The 7198-nt window shown below is 46.3% G+C and overlaps 1 pseudogene; it reads left to right on the top strand.

The window, feature by feature from the left end:
* Positions 1-899: 899 nt before the first annotated feature.
* Positions 900-3083, top strand: LOC133066662 (solute carrier family 25 member 3-like; annotated as a pseudogene).
* Positions 3084-7198: the final 4115 nt, after the last annotated feature.

The raw sequence follows: 7198 nt of genomic DNA, 5'->3' as shown, positions 1-7198 counted from the left end.
CGGAAGGTAGGGAGCGTCTCCGAGTGTACCGCCAGACTCTGATGGCTGGCCTGCAGGCCACAGCAAGAAAGCCGATTTAGTAAGGCAAGAGCCCACTGAGCGCCCGGCAGCCTTCCTAGAAAGGCTAATGGAAGCTTTCAGGCAATATATATCTATGGACCCCCAGGCTGAGGAGTCACGCACTGCAGTCCTGTTAACATTTGTAAATCAGGCAGCCCCAGATATTAGGAAGAAATTACAAAAGACAGAGGGGTTGGGAGAACAGACAATACAGGATTTATTGAAAGCAGCTGAAAAGGTATTTAATAATAGGGAGACCCCAGAAGAAAGGGAAGAACGAATTCGACGGGAGGAAAGGGAATTAGCTGAGAAGATCAGGAAGGATAGAACTAGGGAAAACCGGAAGAACCAGAGGGAGCTAGCCAAGATTCTTTTTGTGGGGATAAAAGCCGGAACAGAATTGAGGGAACCTCGAGACCCCTGGATGGGAGAAAAACAGAAACCAAAAAGGCAGGCCCTAAAGAAAGATCAGTGTGCCTACTGCAGAGAACAGGGGCACTGGAAAAACGAGTGCCCTAAGAGGGACCTGAGGAGAGGTACGACCCAGAGACAGAGAATCTTCCCTGGAACTCGAGTTCTATATGCGGGGGAAGACAGTGACTAGGGGAGTCAAGACTCGGCACCCCTCCCCAAATCCTGGGTAACCATACATGTGGAAGGGAAACCCGTTGGCTTCATGGTAGACCAGCTTGGTGCAAGGAGCCACGGGGACAAAAAGATATTAACGAAAAGTAGATCTGGGGACCCACCAGGAGTCCCATTCGTTTTTGGTGATACCAGAATGCCCAGCCCCTCTACTTGGAAGAGACTTGTTGTGGCTGATGGCATTCCCTGTGGATATGTTGGATAATTGCAGTCATGAGGAACTGGAAAATTCTGCTGAAGATTACATGTTAGATCTGAGGTATGGGGACCCTGAAAATCTGGAATGTTTTCGTATTAGCCTGTCAAATGTAGGCTTTGTACCTCTCTATGGTGGAGATCAGACCCAGAAAGTTCTTGCTCTCTTTGCACCTGAGGACTCACTCACAGCTGTGGCACTTTACCTTGCTGATCAGTGGTGGGCTATTGATGATACTGTGAAAACATCTGTCCCTTCTAGAGAGGGGCTTAAGCAGGTGAGAACTCTTGGGGAGAGAGTGGTTAAAGCAGGAAATGGAGAAAAATGAGATCCCATTCCTGTGTCATAACAGTATTCTGTGGAAGAAAGGAGAGGCCATTGGGTTTTCCTACAGAGCTGGGAGAATGATCCCTAGCCTTAAGAGATGAATAAATACCTGTTGGCCTGGGCTGAAACGGCAGGGATGGGACTGGCCAAACAGACATCCAGTCGTCATCGAGCTAAAGGCCTAGGCAACTCCTGTGAGGGTGAGACAGTACCCCATGAGCCAGGAAGCTCGGCAGGGGATCACTCCCCACATTCGACGTCTCATGGATGCCGGAATTCTCAAGCGGTGTCAATCCCCTTGGAACACCCCCTTACTGCCGGTGAAGAAGCCAGGGGGGACAGATTACCTGCGAGAAGTCAACAAACGGGTGAGTGACATACACCCCACTGTCTCTAACCCGTATACCCTCCTGAGCAGTTTGCTGCCTGAGTACACTTGGTACACTGTGTTGGACTTGAAAGATGCCTTTTTTAGCCTACCCCTGGTGGCCCAGAGCCAGGAGATATTTGCCTTTGAGTGGACCGAGGGGGAAGGCCAACCGGTAATCCCACAGAGGTTCAAGAGGCTCTGAGTGAGGACCTGCCACCCAGAGGTCCTTCTGCTACACAATTAATAGCCCAGCAAGAGGTCACCTGTTTGGGGTATAAGATCAGGCAGGGGCAAAGGTGGCTAACCCAGGCCATGAAGGCCCAAGACCCCCCGCCAGGTGAGAGAGTTTCTGGGGACTGTTGGATATTGCAGACTGTGGATCATGGGGTTTGCTGAGAAGGCCTGGCCCTTGTATGAGGGAAGTAAAGAGACCCCAAACTGGACTTGGACTGAGCCAATGAGACAGGCTTTCCAGACACTCAGACGGGCCCTACTAGAAGCCCCAGCCCTTGCCCTGCCTAACCCAAATAAGCCATTCCAGCTGCTTGTAGCTCCATGATTGCAGCGAGATACTGGCTGAGGCCCTGGAGGCACGAAAAGACTTAACTGATGTACCCCTAGACAACAGTGAGCTAGTATGGTTCACTGACGGGAGCAGCTATGTAAGAGATGGGCAAAGGAAAGCTGGAGCAGCCGAATATGGCTCCGTGAAGTTTTATGCACTGTGTGGCTTTGGTGGGGTCTTAAGTTGTGGTCTGACACACACTGCTGTTGTTCCTCTGGATTTGGTGAAATGCCGTATGCAGGTGGACCCACAGAAGTACAAGGGCATTCTTAATGGATTTTCAGTTACACTCAAAGAGGATGGTTTCCATGGTTTGGCCAAAGGATTGGCCCCAAACCTCATTGGCTACTCCCTGCAGGGGCTTTGCAAGTTTGGCTTTTACATGCTTGGAGAGAATGCCTATCTGTGGCGCACATCACTGTATTTGGCTGCCTCTGCCAGTGCTGAATTCTTTGCTGACAATTAACTTGGACCCGCCTCCCACAGGGGTTCAAGAACTCCCTAATGAGGCTCTGAGTGAGGCTATGGAAACTGCTAAAGTTCGAATTCAAACCCAACCAGGTTATGGTAACACTCTGAGGGATGCAGCTCCCAAAATGTACAAGGAAGAAGGCTTAAAGGCGTTCTACAAGGGGGTTGCTCCTCTTTGAATGAGACAGATACCATGAAGTTTGCCTGCTTTGAACATACTGTTGCTGATTCCGTGGTGTCTGTGTTGAATAAGGAGAAGGGTAGCAGTGCCTCTCAGATCCTCAAGAGACTTGGATTTAGAGGTGTATGGAAGGGTATCATCATGATCGGCACTCTGACTGCACTACAGTGGTTTATCTATGATTCTGTGAAGGTCTACTTCAGGCTCCCTCGCCCTCCTCCCCCTGAGATGCCAGAGTCTGAAGAAGAAGCTTGGGTACACTCAGTAGATAAATGAAAGCAAATATGGACTGAATCTGCGTGTTGATCAGTGTTTGAGGAAAATACAACTGGACGAGAGATAATCCAGGCTTGCGAAGTGTGAACGAGGTACCGAGGGGAAGAGCCAGGGCAACACTGGGAGATAGATTTCACTGAGGTAAGTCCAGGCAAGTACAGATATCACTATATGTTGGTTCTGGTAGATACCTTCTCGGGGTGAGTGGAAGGGAGAGCTTAGAGGAGATAGTGCCTAGGTACGGGCCGCCGGTGACTATGGGCTCTGATAACGGACCTGCCTTTGTGAGCCAGATTGTACCAGGGCTGGCCCACGCTCTGAGGACGAAATGGAAGTTATATTGTGAATATAATCCCCAGAGCTCAGGACAGGTTGATAGAATGAATCAGAACAAAGTTGGCAATAGAGACTGGCGGGGGCTGGGTGACCCTCCTTCCCTTCGCACTCTTTCAGGCACGTAACACCCCTTATAAGCTGCCCTTTTGAGATTCTGTATGGAAGGCCCCTCCTGTGTGTATTAGAACCTAGATGGAAAGGCCCTTATGTTGTTTTCCTTACCACTCCTACTGCTGTAAAGGTTGACGGGATTGGACCCTGGGTTCACTGCAATCACGTGCGGCAAGCCACACCGGAAGAACAGGAGCAGAATGGAAGGCGAGTCCTCACCCGTCAAATCCTTTGACTCATCTGCCGGAAGGTTTCCTAATTCTCCTGCTGATTATTGCAGGAGCTGAAGCTGTGTAACCTCTTGTGATGGGCCCTGGGAATGGGATGTAGGAAACAGAGATTTGGTAGACCCGAGTGTGGCGCAACCCGCAGGGCCAAGTACCTCAGATATGGGTGAACCAAGCTTTACTATCCCTGCAAGGCCAAGGGCTTTCCTCCCTACGAGCTGCTGTAGATGACTTGATTTTTTCTCCAACAGAGTAGGGTCTGCGAGGTTTCTATGCAGACCATACAAGAGTGGTAAGAGAATCAATCATTTAGAGAAGTCTTTGACTTCCTTGTCTGAGGTGGTTTTGATTAGAAAGAGAGAACGGGAAGCCCAGCAGAGATGGTTTGAGTCTTGTTTTCAACTACCTTAATTTCCACCCTCCTGGGTCCACTTAGTGTCAGCGGCCCAAGATGGAGAAGAGGAAGATTCCTCTACTTGAACGACAGACAGGGGGGAATGTGAGGCGAGCAGAAGTAACACAACTTAGATTAGGAGTAGGCCTTCCTACTATCAGGTAGCTTTCACTTAACAATGATCACTGTTTGCCAGTTAGGACCAATTAGCTTTCACCGATGTTTGCCAATTAGGAAATTAGGAACGGGGCGGAAACCCCCAGGAAAGTCCCGCGCGCGTGAAAGTATTGACCAATGAAATTGCTTTGCAAACCTGTAACCAATCTGCTTCTCACCCTATAAATTTGTGTAACAGCTCGGGCTCAGGGCTCTCTGATCCGCACCACTGCGTTGGTTGCGGGCGGAGAGTCCTGGCTGGAGTCAGTAATAAACTTCCCTTCCTGCGAGTTGCATTGTCTTGGAAGCCTTCTCTTTTCCCGCTTGGGGATTCGGACATCGGGCATAACAGACCAAGTGAACAACAACAACAATCAATAATGAGGGTTAGAACCCTGATGCCTTAAGTAATAGTTGCTTTATCACAGTTTAGGCAACACCTGTTTGAATAGGCAGTCACCAGCACCATGACTCTCAGGATTTCTAAGTACAGACCCATTCACAGTTCATAATAGTGCAATTTAAGTTTATGGTCAGAGTTTCAGCTTCCAGTTTATCTTGAACTAAAACTAAGTCTGTGGATAGCAAATAGAAAGGGTCAGTATTAAGGAGGCCAGCTTACAATGATAAACAGAGGGTTTTAAAAAATCTCACATTCTCTGGCCTTGTCATATTAGTGATTCATGCCTTCACACATAAAAGAGGGGTTTGTCTTACATTCTGATTACATGGTACTTTGAAACTTCTGAACCAAAAGTAAGAATTGGTGTTTTCTTCATTGAAGGATGGTGGTAACTGATTTTTTAAATCAGAAAGAAATTTTAAAAGCAGAGCAATCAGTTTGTGCTATTCTTTACATACATTTGATCATTTCATCAGTAATCCCTGAATGAATGACAAATTGATGTTATCTAAAACAAACTTAATGGAATAAGAAGTCTAGTACTAGAACTGGGAGATGAATGAACCATAGGGTGTGGGAATTCAAGAAAATCTAAAAACCTCTTTGCTCAGTAAAATCATCTGGTGAACTTTCAGAAAATGCAGAATCTGGAAACCCCAATTGAACTAACTGAATCAGAATTTCCATAGGCTGATACCCAGAATTCAACATTTACAAAAGTTTTCCAAGTGCTCATGACCATCTAATCCACCCAAGTAAATTTTGCAACATTTTTCAGAACAGAAGATCCTAAGTCCAAATGATGACATCAAACAATTATAATCCTACGTGAGATATAAGAACAAGACTTGCTGTCCCTTTCCTTCTTCCAGGTATTTCATCTTTTTAGGACCCTGCCTATTTATTCACTAAATAAATAATTATTAAGTTCCTATTCTGCTAGACTTGAGAGTATGATAGTGGACAAAATAAAAATGATTATTTTCTCTGGAGCCTATTGCTCTCAGTCACTGGAATACTAAAGAGATCCATCCAGGAACTTTTCCTGAATTTATAATCATAACTTTTTTTTACTGGTATTTCCTCATTTTTTGCACTTGCTACAGACAAGCCTTTGGGCTTCCTGGCCAAAGTGGTGGAGAGCAGCTGTGGTCAATAGCACTTAAATTTACATATCCTCCATTCAAGATAATCAGTTCAGTCGCTTAGTCGTGTCTGACTCTTTGCAACCCCATGAATTGCAGCACTCCAGGCCTCCCTGCCCATCACCAACTCCCAGAGTCCACTCAAACCCATGGCCATCGATTTGGTGATGCTATCCCACCATCTCATCCTCTGTCATCCCCTTCTCCTCCTGCCTTCAATCTTTCCCACCATCAGAGTCTTTTCCAGTGAGTCGACTCTTCGCATGAGGTGGCCAAAGTATTGGAGTTTCAGCTTCAGCAACAATGCTTCCAATGAACACCCAGCACTGATCTCCTTTAGGATGGACTGGTTGGATCTCCTTGCAGTCCAAGGGACTCTCAAGAGTCTTCTCCAACACCACAGTTCAAAAGCATCAATTTTTCGGTGCTCAGTTTTCTTCACAGTACAACTCTCACATCCATACATGACCACTGGAAAAACCATAGCCTTGACCAGATGGACCTTTGTTGGCAAAGTAATGTCTCTGCTTTTTAATATGCTATCTAGGTTGGTCATAACTTTCCTTCCAAGGAGTAAGTGTCTTGTAATTTCATGGCTGCAATCACCATCTGCAGTGATTTTGGAGAACAAAAAATAAAGTCAGACACTGTTTCCACAGTCTCCCAATCTATTTCCCATGAAGTGATGGGACCAGATGCCATGGAGTTAGTTTTCTGAATGTTCAGCTTTAAGCCAACTTTTTCACTCTCCTCTTTCACTTTCATCAACAGGCTCTAGAGTTCTTCTTCACTCTGCCATAAGGATGGTGTCATCTGCATATCTGAGGTTATTGATATTTCTCCCAGCAATCTTGATTCCAGCTTGTGCTTCTTCCAGCCCAGCGTTTCTCATGATGTACTCTGCATAATTTAAAAAAGCAGGGTGTCAATATACAGCCTTGACGTACTCCTTTTCCTATTTGGAACCAGTCTGTTGTTCCATGTCCAGTTCGAACTGTTGCTTCCTAACCTGCATACAGGTTTCTCAAGAGGCAGGTCAGGTGGTCTGGTATTCCCATCTCTTTCAAAATTTTCCACAGTTTATTGTGATCCACACAGTCGAAGGCTTTGGCTTAGTCAATAAAGCAGAAATAGATGTTTTTCCGGAACTCTCTTGCTTTTTCGATGATCCAGCGGATGTTGGCAATTTGATCTCTGGTTCCTCTGCCTTTTCTAAAATCAGCTTGAACATCTAGAAGTTCATGGTTCACATATTGCTGAAGCCTGGCTTGAAGAATTTTGAGCATTACTTTTCTAGCATGTGAGATGAGTGCAATTGTGCGATAGTTGGAGCAT

Source organism: Dama dama, chromosome 1 (genome assembly GCF_033118175.1).
Source record: "Dama dama isolate Ldn47 chromosome 1, ASM3311817v1, whole genome shotgun sequence".
NCBI classification, from domain to species: Eukaryota; Metazoa; Chordata; class Mammalia; order Artiodactyla; family Cervidae; genus Dama; species Dama dama.
Note: the sequence above shows the minus strand (reverse complement) of the source record. Positions and strands in the feature narration are given on the sequence as shown.